Below are 20,409 nucleotides of genomic sequence, written 5' to 3' on the forward strand. Positions count from 1 at the left end.
TGTGGTTCTGTGAGGATCAAAGGCGCCAGGGAATGCTCATTATGCGGTGTCCGACCTCCTTCCCCAGGTGGCAGCCAGCAGGCTCACATTCTCTCAGGGACACGGGGCCCCCTGCTGGCTTTGGGGCTGCAAACACAGCTCCACGGCCAGGCCAGTCGGGGCTCCTTTCCACGTGTGCACAGACACCCCCGCTCAGAGAGTATCAATGCTTATCACACTGGGGGAAAGGATGGTAAAGGGCTAGGAAAGCCATCCCAAGTCCTTCAGAGTACACCCTGCATTGAACATGCAAGACATGTGCATTGCCATGGGGGGAAGCTTCCAGACTATGTGCAGAGAGGTTGGGCTGCAAGGAGGAGGAGGGCCCCTCACCTCTGTGAACTTTGCAGTCCACCAGACGCCTTTCAGGGCAGCAGCTCTCAAGTCACTTTGCAAGCATTCAAGGCTGATCAGTCCGTTATACAATCTTAGAGCACCTGCTCTCCTCTCTCTCTGCCCATTTTTTGGGACAGGCTGGGTGGGATGAGGAGCTTCCCTCTCCCAACCCTGGTAGATGGAGGCTGGGTTTGCCCTGGTAGCCGTGGGGTGTACCAGCTTCAAGGCAAGCATGACTCACCATTAAGGTGGACATTGGTCGAGACCATTTACTGATGGAAACCTGAACAAGAGGAAAGGGAGAGACTCTGAGGGGTAGGGGGAACAGGGAGCTTTAACCTCTCACTCAGTTGTTCTCAACCTCTTCCCTTCCAGTTAAATCCAGTACAGGTAAAAGCATGGTTGTTCTAGAAATGTTTCTTCAAGACCAGCCCCAAGCCATCTGCCCAGTTTTTCTAAGTGATTGCTGTACCTGATCCCTTTTCTTTAGAGGTATAGAGCCTGCACTGTCCGGGTGCTCGGTGTTTGATCTGGGGGCACTCCATTTCTGAACCCTTTTCAATGTGACAGTCATTCCTGGCTCAGGGCTGTTGGGTGGTTCAGCAGATAAGCCCCGTCCTCTAAGGGACAAGGGACAAAGCCATGTAGGTCGGTTTAGAGAAACAGGCACCTGCTCCTTAAAACTAGAGAGAGAAAGCCTGGGCAGGCATGGTGCCCTGGCTTTTGGGATGAAATTCCCCCTCAGGAAACACCTTGAGATAAAATGCTCATAAAAATGCTGCTGTAAATTTAATAAATTTGTACTCTGATTTATAGACATGATGACCCTTCCCTCCCCCAACCTGCCACTTCTCCTGAGAGAAGCAGATACACCTCCAGTGACTCACCCATAGCTGCTGGCCCTATTAAGAAAGTCTGAATGAGTCTGAGGCTGTGTGGGGAATGACCCAAGTCAGAAATCTCCAGCGTGTTTCCTGCAGGGCCTAAAGGACAGCATCAGACAATGGTTGTAGAGACGCTGCGGGAATAACTGTGTTGTTGTGAAAACCAGCCAACAATTAAAAGGCAAGCGTCTTAAAGGATTATGTTTCTTTGTTGGAATCTTGATGTGAGGGGTTTCGATCTACTCTCAGAGTAAACAGAATGGTAGATGTGTCCTCCTCTGAGGGCCATGAATCTAATCCTGGAGGAGAGGAAGACCTGGGGGCTCCCACTAGCTTCCGCCCCCTCTGTCCTCCATTTGGCTTGGTCAGCAGGTGCTCGAAGTGCTGGCCTGGGCCCCTCAAGTAGTTTGAGCGCACGCCCTACAGAAACACGCAGTTGGGGTGCTCACCGCTGCTCCCTCTGCACCTGCTTCTCCCTGGGTTCCCATTTGCCAGGGGCTGTACCTCAGCAAAAAAGCTTATGGTATCTAATACTCAGGTATGGATTCCAGGATGCCACAGCTCGCCGATTTGCACTTACATTACTATCCTTACATTTAGCCAAATATAATGAAGGATGGTGTGTGTTGCACATCCCAGGCCAGAAACCCCAAGAGAAGGTGGTGAGTGCACTTGTTTCCTGCCCCAGAGCGGCTCTCTTTGCCCCACTCCTCTGTGTGTCCCTGTCCTCCAGGAAGCTGTGGCTGGTGGCCACATTACCCACCATCCACTGAAATGAAGACCAGAGAGTGAACCCTCAGCCTAAATCTCTAAAGAGGAAATGAATACTTTGCTTATGCTGATATCCTGATATAGGATTCTTTCCTAATGACAATTAATAAACCCTTTTTCATCCAGTCAAAACCATTTATCTTGCATCTACAATGGATCTAGCCGTCTATAAGGCACTGGGGATTGTGGGGAGGAAATGTAAAAAGAATGAGAAAAAAACATGTGAAAAGATCTTTTGTTGAGAGCAGAGAAGAATATCCTTCAAGACTCTCCACCCTTATTTTCTTTTTAAGGCTTTAATTTATTATTAAAGACAGAGTTTTTAAGTGTGCCAGTAAAAAACTCAAGCTAACCCAAGGACATTCCTTGACTACATTAATCACCAAAAATAACAACAATTATCCTAGAGTTTCAATTTTCACAAAATGGTAAAGAACTGTCTATCTAATTAAAGAATGCCAAATAAAGTTCTTCAATGTGCCTGAAAGAGTGGGGAAGGCAGTTCCACCTCCATGAAGGTTAGTCAGGCAGCCATTTCTCCCTCCACCACTTCCCCTCATTCTCTTCTTCCTGAGGGGTCAGGGTATTTGGAAGAGGGATATTTTTCTATAGTCTGAGTCAGACAAAGCCTTAGTGAAGTCTTGGGGCCCAGAAGAGTGTCCCTCCTACAGGTCTGTTGGTGGGGGACCTGCTCCCTGTTGTCATCTTGGACTTCACCTGGACGGCAATAAGGATGACAACTGCACACAAACTCAGTTTCCCCGATGTTCTCTGGTGCTGGAAGAAGATGGTACTTGCTCCAGCACACATTCTGGGTTTAACCTAGCAGTACCTCCTCTGCCCCTCCCACCCATCCCAACCCTAGGAATTTTCTAGCTAGTCTGTAGGCAAAAGCAAACATATTCCACAGGAATGTCTCAGACTCCGTTTCACACCTACACTAGTGACTATGGAATCAAACATCAATTTTTTTTAATTTTATTTTTTATTTTTTTTTTTTTTTAGAGAGAGAGAGCATGAGCACAGGCAGACAGAGTGGTAGGCAGAGGCTAATTTTATTTTTTATAAACATATAATATATTTTTATCCCCAGGGGTACAGGTATGTGAATCGCCAGGTTTACATACTTCACAGCACTCACCATAGCACATACCCTCCCCAATGTCCATAATCCCACACCCCCCCTCCCAACCCTCCCCCATCAACCCTCAGTTTGTTTTGTGAGATTAAGAGTCACTCATGGTTTGTCTCCCTCCCAATCCCATCGTTTCATTTACTCTTCTCCTACCCCCTTAACCCCCCGTGTTGCATCTCCTCTCCCTCGTATCAGGGAGATCATATGATAGTTGTCTTTCTCTGATTGACTTATTTAGCTAAGCATGATACCCTCTAGTTCCATCCACGTCGTTGCAAATGGCAAGATTTCATTTCTTTTGATGGCTCAAACATCAATTTTTAAGTTCACCATGGTCATCCCCTTTTCCCAAAGCTTATGCGTTGGACTGGGCAGAGGTCTCTGGAGCACAGGTGAAGAAATGAAGTGAGCACAGGGGAGCAGAAAAACACAGCAGAGAGAAACAGTGAACTATCCCCCCACACACATCAGCACTCAACTGGAAGCTCTTTGCTCTGGATATATTTTTTTTATTAGCAAACTTCTTAGCTGACTCCCCTCCCCCCGTATACTTGCTATTTCCTTTCTCAAATACATAAATATAAAATATATTTATGCCATACCAACGAATCCTCTCTTCTTTACATCAAAGGAGAGAAAACCTTCCTGTTTTCCTTAGTATCTTAATCAGGGAGCATTTAATACGAAAAACAAAAACCCACTTAAAGCACCTTAGGCAAGAGAGTGAGAGCAAGAGGGCATGGGGGGGAGAGGGTGTGGGGAGAGGGAGAATAAGAGAACAGTGCAGTCAGCCCGTCAGGACCCACTCCCTCAAGCAGATGTCCACCTGCGCTCCCCACAGGGGAAGTGCGAGAGGGAGGGGTCACAGCTGCCGGGAGCGTGCGCGTGTACACGTGCGCGTGCGCGTGCCTGTGTCGGGGGGTTTCTAGCCGGAGAGTAAGTGAATTTGGCAGGTACCCCAAAACTACCCATCATGGTTGGTTATGTGATTTTGCATCCTCCATAGTAATCTTTACTCCTTGGAGTCTTTTCATCTTGTTTCTTGCTTTATGCCTGACCATCAATCCTAACCCATTTTACCGTGTTCCAAAATCAGAGAGAGGACCCTGAGAGAAAGGCATGGAGACGCAGTTTAACTTTTTTCTGTATCTCATTCACAGACATCCCAGTCGACTGAACAGCAGTTCCTTAAAGAAAAAGAAAAAGAAAGCACTTGATGATTTTTACTGACTAGGCAAAGCAGTTTCATTTCTAGATTTATTCATGCTACTCCAACATGACCAACTGTTTGCCTCCTTCCTCTGGTCTCCCCTCACTTCACAGACGCCTATGGCCAAGCCTCCACGTGCAGAAGGAGCTGGGGGTGCAAAGCAGCCTGCGCCGAGATTTTTCTGATTATGTTTACCAACACACATTTCTCTGCAAGAAGCTAACGTCAAGCCTTCTTATCTCCCTCCTGCCTTGCTTCCAGCTATTCTGTGAATCACATTAAAGTTCTTTATCTCATGAAACACATGCAAGATCGATGGCCACACCTTTCCCGTGTGTTTAATATCTACTGAACAAAGCTGCAGGGACTGACTTACCATGGGCATCCTGGTCCCTAGCTCTGGCCTGGAGATGCAGCACTAACTCACAAAGGCAGCCACCCAATTCAAGGTGACAGCTCTGCGGGTCTCATCCGTGTGGCGTTTCGCTTGTTAAAGTAGTTCCGTAGCTCAGCCACAGAGTAGCCTGTTTTTTGGAAGATTCTTAGAGAAATGTCCTTCTGGTCTGAGTATTAGGATTCATTGTGCCTCTGCCAATGAGCAGTGGCTGTTTATTTGTTTCAGTGGTACCATCAGCCACCATAGGTTTGTCACTGGAAAGCCGGAAGCCACATCTGTGGCTCACTTGTTGCTGTGTCTGGCATTTCAAGCATGGACGTTCTAGCCTTGTAACTAGCCTTATTACTGTTGGGTTTTGGGTTTCAATGATTTTTAAATTTTCTAAAGTTATTTATTTATCTCTTCGAATTCCATTTCAAGCTTGGTGAATTGTATACTACTTTAGAAGTTGCTTAAGTTTTTTAGAACAAGGTACCACACAAATTTTACAAATCCAAACTACCCATCATCCTAGGACTATAAGGCCATTAAGGAGAGACGTAAATAAAATATAACCTCATCCCAGGGGAACCTAGTGGCTCAGTTGGTTGAGTGTCCAACTCTGGTCATGGCTCAGGTCATGATCTGAAGGTCATGAGATCAACCTCTGGTCAGGCTCTTCCCTGGGTGTGGAGCATGCTTGGGATTCTCTCTCTCCTTTTCCCTCTGCCCTTCCCCCCACCCACGGGCACACATTTATGTGCATGCACTCTCTCCTCTCTCTCTCCCTCGCCAAAATAAAAAAATATATGTATATAAAACTCCATCCCCAACATGCTTTCACTTTAAATCAGTTCTGTGTTGTCCCCTGCTGAATCCCTGGCCCTTAGAACAACAACCCCTGACATGCATTAAACACTTGATAAATATTTGTTGAACAACTATGGCCAATTTTCAACCCTTCTTTCTATTCCAGAAAAAGCTGACTGCCTCTTCTTCTTTTTTTTTTTTTTAAGATTTATTTATTTATTTGAGGGAGAGAGAGAGAGCCAGGGAGGGGCAGAGGAAGAGGGAAAGAGAGAGAGAGAGAGTCTCAAGCAGATTCCACACTCAGTACAGAGCCGGATGCAGGGCTCTGTCTCATGACCCTGAGATCATGACCTGAGTGGAAACCAAGAGTTTGAAGCTTCTAATCTTTGTTGGAGTCCCTAAACCGAGTCCCCTCCCTACCGTCTTGCATGTACTCCTTCTGGGTTTCCATCTAACCATAAATCTACCAGAACCCACACACCTTCATTTTGAAGGGAGTGATGTTTTTGAGACATGAGGTCTATTAGACTGCCACGTCTTCCCAATCCTTTGCCAGTAACTGCCCACAACACACGAGAGAAGATGTTGTCTGTTCTAAGGAGTGAGTCAGATGATTTATGAGATAATGATTAAACTTTAGCCATGGACCCTATTGGAAAGAGAAGCACAGGACATGGTCCCTGTTCTTAGAACTTAAATCAGTTTTCAAAAATCACAGATACAGTGGTGCTACTTAGATACAGATCATTTTCTCTAGAAGTGAATTCAAGTTGAGCCAGCTTGTTGAAGGTGGGGAGAAACTTGGTTCAAGCCCAAACTCCTGCTCTCACCAGTTCCGTGAGACTGGAGCCCACCTAACTTTTCCGGACCTTTGTGTGCTTATCTGAAACTAATTTAAGGGTCTGCAGACGTCCCCGGTAGATGAACATAAATATAATCACACTGGATTTCATTTCCAAATTTTGATGGCTCTTAATAGCCCCCTGCCAAATAAAGAACCAAGGCATTTATTTCTGCCCTCTCTCCCACAGTCCTCCCATTTCTTTCTGGGAGTGTCTAAGTTCTGTTTCCTCAGAAACAAGTCTGTCCACACCAAGGCAGCTCACAGCCTACCCACCTCCCAGGCCTCTGTGAGGAGATTATTTTCCCAAAGCAAAAGGATTGTTCCATGAAGGCTACCCGGCAACCCTAAGGATCCAGAATGCACTGAGGTCTATGACGGAGTCGGGGTGGGGATGAAGAAGAGCCCCTCCTCCACTCTGTTGCACACGTTGTCATCTGCTTTCCCAACCAGCCTTGTTTGTGTCTGGGATGTCACATATCTTCCAAGAAATCTCAAACCCAGAACCACAGGCTGAGCATGACACAAGTGTTTGCCTTCTCTGCTGTCACAAGACCCTATTCTCTCCTCTCCAGACACCCAGCTACAAAATTATCTCCTCCAACCCAAAAGGAGAAGCCTCACGGTGTATAAGCTCTTGTCAATGTCATATCAATGCATCCAGAAGGATCCCTAACTCACATTCTGTAAAGTCAGAATTCAGTCCACAGCTGGATTACTCATGACATGCACGAGGATCTCTAGCATCCCTCACAGCTACAACAGCCAACACTCGAAGGAATCCAGCTCTTCTTCAGGGCACAGAACTGCCAGGCCGGGCGAACCTCCTTGCAAGCATAGACTTCAGTGGCATGAGGGTGACAGAGCATCCTAGGGCCGGCCGTAACCCAGTGGTCCCACATCATGGGCATTTGGGAGTCTGTTCTCTGTGGGGTTCCTCCATGCAGACCAGAAAGACAAGAAGGCGGACAGTCAGTATTTAAGGCCATCGGTATCCCTTGCTGATCTGATCTTTGAGGTTTCTTCTTCCCTTGTTTTTCTTCTCCTTCATATTAGTACTACTTTCCATTTTTCTTAAAAAGGCTCCCTAGGGAAATTGGAAGTTTCTGGGGAGGGCACCTCCAAATCCTTGCTCAGAAAGTTTAAAGCTGTGTCTTTAGCACCTTGTGAACTATAACTGTTCCAGAGTCCAAGTCAAATTAATCACTGCCTTTAGCTGAGGTTTCTTCCAGCCGCTGAAGGGAGGGAGGATTGCCCTGGTTTAACAAGCTGAGGTAATAGCCCGAGAAGGCATGTACAGTGCTGATTAGATCTATCTGGTGGCGGCAGTGTGGAGAGTGCTGGGAGTCCATGGGAGGCCAGCTGCCTAGAGGCGGCATGGAGGAAGCAAGCACAGACTCCAAGGAAGGGCCGCGTGGGCTGGCAGTCCCACCATTTCTAACGAGAAATGGCATAGTTGGATTTACACTACCGAAGGGTAGTGTAAGTACCTACTAAGGCCTGTGGAGGAGGGATTGAAACAGAGACCGCTCACCAAGAACATTTACAGAAACTCACCCAGGAGAAGAGAGGCTGCCTCAGGCAGTGGAGGGATGCAGAAATGTTTATGAGGCAAAGTAAATTGGGGTTCAGTGATTGGCCAAATGTGAGGAGTGAGGAACCGGCTGTCTTTGCCGTACTCAAGAGTTGATCTCAGGCTGTTTCCCTTACTGCAATAGATTGAATAAAATCTCTCCTGTCATTTTTTTTTTAAAGATTTTATTTATTTATTTGACAGACAGAGATCACAAGTAGGCAGAGAGGCAGGCAGAGAGAGGAGGAAGCAGGCTCCCCGCTGAGCAGAGAGCCCAATGCGGGGCTCGATCCCAGGACCCCGGGATCATGACCCGAGCCCAAGGCAGAGGCCTTAACCCACTGAGCCACCCAGGTGCCCCTCTCCTGTCATTTTTAACAAGTGTCTGGTGAAAGGGTGCCCCCCCCAAATGTCAGGAGGTGGGTGAGGAGCGAAAGGACAGAACGCAGGACTGGAGCCTCAGAGGCAGGGCCCACAGGTCAGAAAGGCCCCCTGGGAGTAGCCGCACAGGAGGTCTAGATGCTTGAGAGGGGCCTCAGAGGGAAGCAGAAATCTCCTGGGAAACACGTGAGGAGGCAGGTCTTCCAAAGCCAGCTAGCTAAGCCTGCCTGTGGTGATCACGCAGTGCGGCGTGAAAGTGTGCCCATGTGGGGTCGCACACATGTGTTTGAGCACACAAGCAATCCCAGCAGCCACCTGTGCAGTCCGATCTCAAGTAGAGGAAAGATCTGCCCTTTCTCCAGGAAGTCCACCTCATCTCTTTCCTGATACATCAAATCCCTTTACTGAAGAAAAGTATGTTTTTTAATGTAACTACAATTAAGGATAACGTGATCACTGGAGGGGAGGTAGATATCCAAAAACTCATATGTTTTCACAGTGTCGATGATGGCCGTTGGAGTCTTTTCTAATGGCTAATTTTGACTGGGAAAAAGCATGACAGCAGGAAGAAACCGTAATGTACCTTTCAAAAGGGCACAGATTTTTAAGATAAGGGCACGAAGTGTTAAATTTTGCCAAATTTCCCTATAATTGAATTGCTTAGCTCAAGGTTCTTGTAAGAGAAACTCCTCTAATAAATACCAGCCAAGAAGAGAAATGTATTGAAGAAATAAGGTATATCACAGAATACAAAGACTTGATGACTTCCAGGACTCAGAGAAGACTCTAGGACCCCACAGATTTGAAAAGTACCTGCAGACCTTGGCCACTAAGAGGACTCCGTCATGATCAGCTGACCCTTGAGGCCAAAGTCATGTTTCCGAAACAAACAAGCCAATTTGGGACAAGATTCTATGTTGGAATCATCCAGTTATGACTGGGATGTGGTCCCGTGCAGACAGCCGGCTCCTAGGGTTAGCATGATCACATTCAGGAACAGTACAGAGCGCCAGGGTTCCCTCCACATATTACTAAACAGTAATGTGGCTTTTTCTTTAAAAAACCCAGTCACTTCCTTCTGACTCTTCACATCCTCACTTATCACATAAGGTAGGCTAAGCAAGGGCTCTTTCCTGTGAGGCAGTGATGCTTTCTTCCATGTGAAGATGAGGCTTATAAAGCTTAGCTGACCTGCCCCAGGTTACATATGGGCTAAATGAAGGCAGAAGGACTGCAAACCCATGCATCCTGAACTACAAAACCAAATATGTGATGGCGGGTGTGGGTGTAGGAGGGGCCGGGTGACTGCATGGACAGGAATGCAGGCACAATAGGTGAGTGGGTGTCTGGATCAGAACCACCAGACCTGAAGGAATGTGGTCACATGGGTTCCCACACCAAGCTGTTTACAAGAAGGTAAGGAAAAGGGGAGGAGGGGTCAGAATACTGATGGAGGAGAGGGAAAGCAAAAAAATAAACTCAGATAAAGAGGGAGACTCCTAGAGTTTGTGTACAAACATAATGTAAACATAAATATATACATCCATGTGCCCCAACAGCTACTCTCTCCTTACTCTGTACTTAAAATATTCCCAAGACAATGAATGGTTGCCCAGCTAAGGACTACACTTCTAACCTCTCTTCCAATTAGTAGCCACACAATTCTGGCCTGTGAAAGAGAAGCAGAAGTGACATGTGCAAATTCTGTGTCATGCCCTTAAACATGTCCTTTAGCTTTTTTTCCCTCTCCTGCACTCTGGAATGCAGAGTTAATGTCAGGAAGTGAGGCAGCCATGTTGGACTATGAGATGAAAGCCAAGCATGAGGATGGCAGGGCCACAAAATTGAGATGTCTGTGTCCTGAAGCCCTGATGCCAGATGATTAAGAAGCCACTATACTAATCACTGGGAACCCAGATTTATTTTCAAGTCCAAGAAATAGTTTTATGACAGTTATAGTGAAGAAATAATAAATTTCCATGTATCATGCACAGTATCATAGTAGGCACCCAACAAACGGTAAATGTTTCCATGATTGATGCATATGCTAAAAACTAAAAAAAAAAGTTGACTTGACTAGAGAATTAGGGATAATTTCTATGTCTTCTTTATTTATCTACTTTAAACTTTCAAATGATGTTTAATCAATAAAAATTTTATTAATAAAATGTATTCCATCAACTGAAATTTTTAAACGCTAGGAACTTTTTTTTTTTTTAAAGATTTTTTTTTTATTTATTTATTTGACAGGCAGAGATCACAAGTAGGCAGAGAGGCAGGCAGAGAGAGAGGAGGGAGCAGGCTCCCCGCTGAACAGAGAGCCCGATGTGGGGCTCGATCCCAGGACCTCGGGATTATGACCTGAGCTGAAGGCAGAGGCTTAACCCACTGAGCCACCCAGGTGCCCCAAACGCTAGGAACTTTTAACACAACCATTTTTCCCCAAGGAATTTTTTTTTTTCTCATAGGAAAACTTGTTTCTAAGTATTTCTATTATAAACACATCTACAATGGCTGTAATTATACACTTTTGGCAGTTGTGTGAAATTTTTCATGGACCAAATTCCTTTAAAGTACAAATTTTTAATCATTGGTTATGAACATGAAGTATTTTCAACTTTTATTATGGAAAGCTTCAAATATATCTATGATTAGAGAAAGTAATATAAGATACCCTTCTGAACCTATTACACATTTTCAACTACCGACTCCTGACCAATTTTTTTTTTTAATCTATACATCAACCACTTTCAACCCTCCCCAACTCGTTTATTTTGAGGCAAATTTCAGACGTCACATCACTTCATGCGTTAACATTTTAGTATGGACATCAAAATAAGGACTTTAAAAAAAACCATGATCACTGTACCATTATGACACCTTAAAAATGATCAGTAATTCTTAATGATTATCAAACATACAGTGCTAAAATTTCCCTAATTATCTCATACTTTTTTTTTGCAGGATCCAAATAAATTCTATGGATTGCAATCAGTCGATGTCTTTAATGTATTGGTTACCAGGACTTTGATGGAAAAGCCCAGTGACCTTCTAGTTTGTTGAAGCCACTACTATTCGGATTCTCTGTCACAGCAGGGACATCCTAACACCCCATCTCTTTACTAGGTCTGCAGGATCCTCCATCTAGAACCACTACGTGTCCCCAATCTGAGGGCAAACCTGTGGCTCATGACCCTGGTCCCCATGCCTGGGCTGACCCAGCATGGGGACAGGACCAGAGTCTAGCACCCCATCTCATCTTGGGCCCAGACATGTCTGGTTTTTTCAGGCCACCCCAGGGTAGCAAGTAGGACTCATGGAAAGTACCAGATTTCCTGTAAGAACAGCCCAGGCGTGGTTCACCTGAAGCCTGGAATTTCTTTCCGGGTGAGAGGGAGCTGTGCAAAGAATCAGTCAATTTGTAAAAGGAGTTACAGGGACCTAAGAGACAATCTAGCTCAGGGATCAGCAAACTTTTTCTGTAAAGACCCAGATAGTAATTCTTTTAGGCTTTGCAGGCCTTAACAGCCTCTGTTGCAACCATTCATCTCTGCTAGAGTGTGAAAGCAATCATAGGGGACAAGTAAACCAATGAGTGCGGCTGTGCTCTGATAAAACTTTATTTGTGGATGTAAATTTGAAAATCATAATTTTCATGACATATTATTATACATTATTGCATGTTACATCTTATAACTATACATTGTTTATAGTATACTATGATGTAGTATGATATTTTGTGTCATGAAATATTATTATTCATTTGTTTTCAACCATTTAAAAATGTGAAAACCATTCTCAGCTTACACACCATACCGAAACAGACAGCAGACCAGATTTGTTGGCCTATGGGCCATAAGCCTCCAACCCCAGATCCAGCCAACTTTCTCATGTCTTTTACTGAGAATTAAACTTAAGACCAGAGAAATGAATTAATTAGCCCAAAGTCACACAGCATGCTGATGACAAATTAGAACCCAAGCCTTCATCTCTCAAAATGCCCAAAAGAGTTGAATAATTTGCAAGAACAGTCTACTTAAGAACCATTGGAAAAGGCCAAAGACAGAGAGCCTGAGCTTATATTCAATGCCATATGGATACGTAATGACAACAGAAAACTTGACTGCAGGGCCGTCTCCTAGTAACCACAGCCTCTCTGATGAAAGATTGCTCTGACTTGTTATTTATAACTTATTTCCCAATAGGGAGGGTGAGTGATTTGTTTATATTTAGTTACAAGGGCCAAGGAAATCCTGATCTACCATCTTCGGATAGACACAAACCTTATAGCCACAGCTGCCAGGAGATGGGTGAAAGCAAAGCAAACTGCAATGCACAGTGTTGTCCCCGTTACCAACAACAAGGGTCACATATAGCAATTACTGACTGCCTGACACAAATAACAGATGGTGTGAGGGGAGACGGGGAGGGAAGGGATGCATTCCTATTTATACTCTGCGGAGGCAGTCATTATGAAAAACCTTTCTGCACCTTGTTCATTACTTGGAGCATCTGTTAATTTTGCCTGGATTTTGATGTTGTTAGCATTACTTTGCTTCTGGTTCCTAGAATTACATTCCTGAGAATGAATTCTGCTGTCTCTGAAGGGGCTTTCTTGGTTCCATAGAAAACTGAGTAATCTGAAGTGGAATGAGAGGGTACAAAATATTACAAAACCACAAACAGCCTGTAAATGAAGAAGGCTCATGGGCCTGAGTCAAGAGATTCCAGGTGGAGTTAGGTAGAATGGACAAATGAGGCCCAGATCAGGGAAGGTAAGCACTGAAGGGGTTATCAGGCAATTATGTAGTGTTGTCCAATGTCTTATTTACCTTCTCAGCCCCAGAGAGGGTTAGTGACTTGCATATGATCACACAGCAGATTCAGTGAACTCATATCTCATTCCTCGCTGCCCCATGACCTTTTTGACACATGAGCAGCCTCTAAAACAAGACAGAAAATACCTCAGGGCAGGCAGATGTAAAACACCAACAAGATAAATCAATACAGAACCTCTCCTTCCCTCTGTCCACAAATATAAAGAGACAATTATGTGTCATTCCACAATCAGAGGAAAGAAATGAAAAGCTCTATTCGTTAAAGAATGAGGAAGACAAGCCCTAGAACAATAACTCATGTCATCTGTGTGATGTCTTTCAGTTAACAGAGAGGTCTCATCCCCCTGAGTTTTGAAACAACCCTAGTCAGGTGATGAGAAGTACCAAAATTGGCAGCAATTGTCCCTATTTTGAAGACAAATGGCTAAAAGTCATTGAACACTTGCTATGTGGCACTGTTCTAAATGCTTCTTAGGTATTAATGAATCCTCATAGTGAATCAATAAGATGGTTAATATTATTATACCCATTTTCAAGAGTAGAAACTGAGGCACATAGGTGAAATGACTGACCCAAGATCACTGCCAGCATGTACCTGTGGTGGGTATACCCTAGGGTGATCCTACCACCCCCGACAAATATAATACCCTCCCCTTCAGTGTTGGTGGGACCCGTGACTTGCTTATCAACAGAATATGGGATTTTAAAAAGCCATTACATAATGATATAGAAGTCAATTCTCCAAGAAGACATGACAGTTCTTAATGTGTAAGCACCTAACAACAGAGTGTCAAACTATGCAAAGGAAAAACTAATAGAACTGCAAGGAGAAATAGATGAATCCACTATCATAGTTGGAAACTTCAACACCTCTCTCTCGGAAATGGAAAGATCTAGCAGGCATAAAAATCAGTGAGTACATAGTTGAACTCAACAACACTGTCAATTAACTGGATATAATTAACCTATAAAGACGGCTTCATCCAATATGGAACACTCACCAAGATAGACCACTTTCTGGGCAATAAAACACACCTGGCCAGTTAACTGGTTGACCTCTTACAGTTGTTTTACAACTTAACAAATTTAGAAGAATAAAAATTATATAATGTCTGCTCGCAGACTACAATAGAATTAAACTAGAAACCAGTATCAGAAAGATAACTGGAAAATCCCCAAATACGTAGAGATTAAAAAACTTTAAATAACATATGGATCAAAGAAAAAATCTCAAGAGAAATAAAAAATATTTTGAGCAAAATGAAAATGAAACACAACCTACCAAAACCTGTGGGATGCGGCAAATGCAGTGTTTGGAGGGAAATCTATAGTTTTGAATGTGTATATTAGAAAAGAAGAAAGATCCAAAATCAGTAGTCTAAGTTTCCACTTTAGGAAATTAGAAAAAGAAGAGCAAATTAAATCCAAAGTAAGGAGAAGAAAATAAATAAAAATTAGAGCAATTGAAAATAGGAAACCAATAGGAAAAAACAATCAATGAAACCAAAACCTGGTTCTTTGAAAAGATCAATGCAAGCACTACCCTCAGGGCACCTGGGTAGCACAGTCAGTTAAGCAGGTTTGGACTCTTGGTTTTGGTTCAGGTCGTGGCCTCAGGGTCTGGAGATCAAGCCCTGCCTCACCTCAGGCTTTGAACTCAGCATAGTCTGCTTAAAACCCTCCCTCCCATGGCATCTAGGTCGCTTAGTCACTTAGTCGGTTAAGTGCCTACCTTTGGCCCAGGTCATGATCCCAGAGTCCTGGGATCAAGCCTGGAATCAGGCTCCCTGCTCAGTGGAGAGCCTGCTTCTCTCTCTCCCACTCGTCCTGCTTGTGCTCTCTCTCTGTGTCAAATAACTAAATAAAATCTTAAGAAAAAAAAAAAGACTCTTCCTCACTCTCCCTCTGCCCCTAGCCACCCCCTCGCTAAAATAAATAAATGAATCTTTAAAAAAACAAAACAAAACAAAACAAAAAACAGTATGCGTTTAGCCAGGCGAAGAAAGAGAGAGGACACAATGGCTAATATCAGAAATTAAAGAGAGGACATTACCACAGATTCCACGGACATTAAGAGGATGATAAAGGAACACTATGAATAACCCTATGCTCACAAATTTGATAACCTAGATGAAATGGACCAATTCCTTGAAAGACACAATCTGCCAAAACCCACAAGGAGAAAGAGACAATCTAAAAAGCCAACAGAATATGGCAAAGGTGAGGGGATATCATTCCCACGATTATGCTACCTTATCCAGCAAAGGTGAAGGGCTTTCTCAGGTGTAATCAATGTCCCTAATCAGTTTCGACTTTGAGCTAATCAAAAGGGAGATTATTCTGGGTGGGCCTAACCTGATCAAGCGAATGGTTAATAAGGGAGCTGGGGTTTTCCCCACAATGAGAAGGACTTGAAGCTGCAGAAACCTTTTCTGTTAGTCTTGAAGACACTAGTTCTATAATTGTGAGGAAGAGGATTCTACCAACAACTATGTGAGCTCCGGAGAGGACCCTGAACCTCGAGGGGAGCTGAAGGGCTGGCTAATAACTTGGCTGCAGTTTTGTGAGACCCTGAGCAGAGAACCCACTTAAAGCCATGGCTGGGCTCCTGATGCATAGAAACTATGAAAGAGAACAAAGGGACGTTGCTTTAATCTGCTAAATCTGTCTTAATCTGTCCTACTATCTGTCAGTAATAGATACCTGATAAAGGAGTAAAAACTCCTGCCCAAGTAGCCTGACGTATGCTTAAAAAGCTGGGTGCCCAGTTGTTTTTGACACTAAGTGAGAAGTTCCCCCACGCCCTGCCCCGATTCTCCGACTAGGTGAACTAGGTGTCCCACAATTAATTCAGTTCTGGCACTATCTAGAGTTAGAATCCATGGGTTGAAGGGCTCAGTTCCACAAGACTGTTTCCACTTCAGACTCCAGTCACAAGTATCAGATCATTCTGACCAACTGGCTAGAATCGGGGCTTCTCACAACCCCCTCGTTGGAACAGTAATTTGGTAGAACAACTCACAGGACTCAGGAAGCACTTTCCTTATATCAACTAGTTTGTTATAGAGAATATAAATGAATATCCAGGGGAAGAGGTACATCGGGGGGGTGGTCCAGAAGGTCTCAAGTGCAGGAATCTCTGTCCCCAGTGGAGTTGGGGTGTGTCACCCTCCTGGCCCCCAGATGGTTAGGGGCTTTATGGAGGTTTCATTACACAGGCATGATTGATCAAATTATTGGCTATTGGTGATCAATTGCTCTCTGGCCCGTATCCCCTCCCTGTAGGTGGGGGGCAGGCGCTGAAAGTCACCGAGGTCCCATCACTCTTTGTCACTCCGGAAATTCCAAGGAATTTTAAGAGCTCTGTTCCAGTGTGGAGGCCGAGAAAAATCAAGGCCATCCTACCTCAGGTTTAGCCTTAGCATAAGTACAGCCATCTTAGCTCCGGCAGCCATCTCAGACCCCTGTGCCCAAGGGCTGAACTTTCCCCCACCCTGCTTTAGTAAACCCCACCCTGCTTTGGTTCCAGAGACCCACCCCCCAACCCTGCTTTAGTAACAGGAACCCATAAATACTCCTGCCTTAACTAAGCTTGGGGTCCAAGTCCCTACTCTGCTGTGTCAGGTATACTTGGGCCCAAGCTTAATCTTGTCAATAACCCCTCGTGTGATTGCATCAGTGCTTGGCTCCTTGGTGGTCTCTCGGACATGAAAACTCGGGCATAACACCAGTAACCAGGGACAACAACTAAATATGTATTTCCCATTATACCACACTGGTCTTTTAGGTCTTCCAGATGAGGACTGGGCCCCACATGAGTGACTAAGTGACAAACCAAAGCCCACATGGACTGAGGGACTAGTTGGGACCAACATCTGCATTTTCTCACTTTAGGACTTGGACTTCTGGCTCCATGAGGCTCATGATGTGACTCTCAAAATACATAAAGCCATGAAAAGATAAAACATTTACAGGAGAGTTTTTAACATACAGGAGGCAAGAAAACATTGGTTAAAGATTAGGAATTTTCACATAAGTCATATTCATTATGATTCTATGAATTAAGCCAAAGAGCCACAGCAAATGAAGTTCAGAGAGACTAACTTTTCCAAGGTTACCAAGTCACTGGGAGGGCCCTGGCATTTGACACTGGGCCTAACACCCTCTTTCTCCTCCTCATCTCATCACCCGAGAACAAAAAGAGAAGATATCAGCCATCTTCTAGTTTCCAGGGGATTGGCAGAATTCTTTCAGTAAGGAATGTCATCAGGAAATTTCCATCTCCACAGAAAGTAGAACTAAAGAAAATGAATGATAATCAAAGCACAAAGGATTTAACTTAATCCTAAGGAAGAGCTCTCCAAGGGTAAGGTTAATTAAACACTAACGAGATTCTGTTTAAAAAAAAAAAGTCAGAAGTTTCTAAAATTTTACTTCTGGATTTCTGTTTATGAAGCATCATCATAAGAGAACAGCAACGAGAAAGGTTGGGGATCATTTTGCAAGCTAGTCAAAATGCTTGCAAGCCCAAGGTTTTCAAATTTGACTCTAATGCTGATTGAGTAAAGGATTGTAAAGATCAATCATAGCTTTCTGGGAAACCACAGCAAATGTTAACCACATTGCATTTTTATATACTAATTTCCAAGGTTGGAATAGATCCTAGCTTTTCTCATGAAATCACTGGTATTATTTTTCAAATTTATCAACAAAGAAAGCAAATAGATTAAGACACAGGTTTCTGCACTTACTTAGTACACTTCCTTCATGGGTGAATGATTTCGGACCCTCTACCATCACCCACTACCCCCACTACATGGCCATAAAGTCTTCCCCCTCCTCCACTGTCCCTGCTCTGTTCTTGCTCTTGCCTTGAGCTGCTGCAGACCTACTATTGCCCAAGACTCCATAATCAGCGCCAACCTTTGCCTCAGCAGGGAAGGCCTGGGAGCAAGAGCTTTAGGTGACTTCACATGCCATGAGGTAGGAGCAAGAGCCTAAGAATGTAGAAAAGGACAATCCCCGATTCCACATATTTCTCCTGCCCTGTTCTTCCAACCTGGCCCAGGATCCCCCATCCCATCTTTCCTTTCTACCCCACTTCTTACACTCAGGCCTCCTGCTCTGAGTCTTGACAAAAGGGCCTAAGAGGCGGCGTGGTTTCCTCTGGATGTGGCTGAATCACATTCTGGACTCTTGGTGTATTCCAAAGGCCAGCCCTTTCCATCTATAGAGCCCTTATCAATATCCAACCAAAAAGGGAGAGAATGGTAAGGAAATAAAGACAGTGCTTTATTTAAAAGAGCAGAACCATGAATTCCAACTTGAGAGTGAAAGGAATAAGAGGGCTGAGCAAGGGATGCTCACCAACAATGAAGAAAGTTTGGAATATGTATCAGAAGTCTTTGAAATGACCATATCGTTGGATTCAGGCATGCCACTTCAGGGGATCAAACAACGGGAAGATAAGTCAGGTCTAAACAAGTGAAGTGGCATACTGTTCTCAGAGATTAGAAGTCTTTATATGGTAAAAATATGAAAGTATCCCCACTTCACAGATGAATAAACTGAGGCATGGAGAGGTTAAATAACTTGTCCAAAAGCCATACAGTTCCAAGAGGTGAAGCCATGCTTCAAAACTAAGCCGTCTGGGCCCAAAGGCCACATTGTTACCCAGTCGGCTTTCCTGCCTATGTCTTGGGCACCCATAGCCTGCTGAGCCTGTGTACACAGCATTTTTCTCTCTCTCTGTGTCTGTTTCCACCACTAGAGAGAGCAGGAACCTCATCTTACTCACCTTGGCTCTTCCAAGTGCCTGGGACACAGGAAATACTCAAAATGTGTTTATTAAACCCAACAGAACAGTTTACTGGTTAAGTTGTCTGTTCTCTGGGATTTATGCTTCTACCTTTATAGAATTGTCTGAAAAGAAGGACAGAGACACAAACAAACAAAAAAACGCAGATTTAATGATTCTTAAGGAAAGGGCTTTCTTATGATCTCACTGATATGTGACATTTAAGAAACAAGGCAGAGGCTCATAGGGGAAGAGAGGAAAAAATGAAACAAGACGAAAGCAGAGAAGGAGACAAACCCAAGAGACTCTAAATCATAGGAAACAAACTGAGGGTTGCTGGCGGGGAGGGGCTGGAGGAAGGGGGTAACTGGGTGATGGACTTTGGGGAAGACGTGTAGTAATGAGCACTGGGTATTATATAAGGCTGATGAATCACAGACCTGTACCCCTGAAACCCAATAATACATTATATGTTAATTAATTGAATTTAAATTTAAGCAAAAAAGATAAAGAAAAAGGTTTTCTTAGCTATTCTCCTTTCTTGGTTTGGAGTCGTTAAACAATTTAAATGGGAGATGCAGAACTTTTTTTTTTTTTAAGATTTTATTTATTTGTCAGAGAGAGAGGGAGAGAGAGCGAACACAGGCAGACAGAATGGCAGGCAGAGGCAGAGGGAGAAGCAGGCTCCCCGCCGAGCAAGGGGCCCGATGTGGGACTCGATCCCAGGACGCTGGGATCATGACCTGAGCTGAAGGCAGCTGCTTAACCAACTGAGCCACCCAGGCGTCCCCAGAACTTATTTTTTAACATGACTTTCTAAATAGCAAAATCCAAGACATTTATCATCATTATATTATTTAAGAGCAAGGATCACATAATTTTTTTCCTATACTGGGAGTGCCCAGTAGATGTTAAATACTGATGCCACTATTAAAACTATAAAATTATAAAAGGGGGACAATAAGGCTTTAAAAAAGAGGATTTATGGTTAGAGAAGGGAAGTAAGAAAGGAATTATTTGTGCCCATTACGTTTACAATAAAAATATGAAATCTGATGGAAGTTTGTGAATATGTGAAGCTTGTGAATATGAAATGGTTCTACAACCACCAGAAGTTCATTTAAGAAACTGAAGGTAGAGAAGTCCAAAGCAAAACCATGGACACCTAAATCCACCTGTGGTCTATCTAGTGACTTGCTATGTTTCGGGGTCTCTGCTGTATTACATAAAACCAATCCCCTCAGTCCCAACCACACTAGTCATAATAAATCCAGGTCGCCTCTTTGCCTTGACTTCTCAGCATTCTCAGAATTTTACAGAACTCTTGATCAGAAATGTTCAAAGAGAAAAATGACCTCCTTAGGGTCAATTCTGGTATTCAGAGTTTTCTTGTCTCTTCGGATTTGGTTGAATATCAG

This window comes from Enhydra lutris, unplaced genomic scaffold (genome assembly GCF_002288905.1).
Source record: "Enhydra lutris kenyoni isolate GAN:26980312 unplaced genomic scaffold, ASM228890v2 scaffoldscaffold2, whole genome shotgun sequence".
Taxonomy (NCBI): Eukaryota; Metazoa; Chordata; class Mammalia; order Carnivora; family Mustelidae; genus Enhydra; species Enhydra lutris.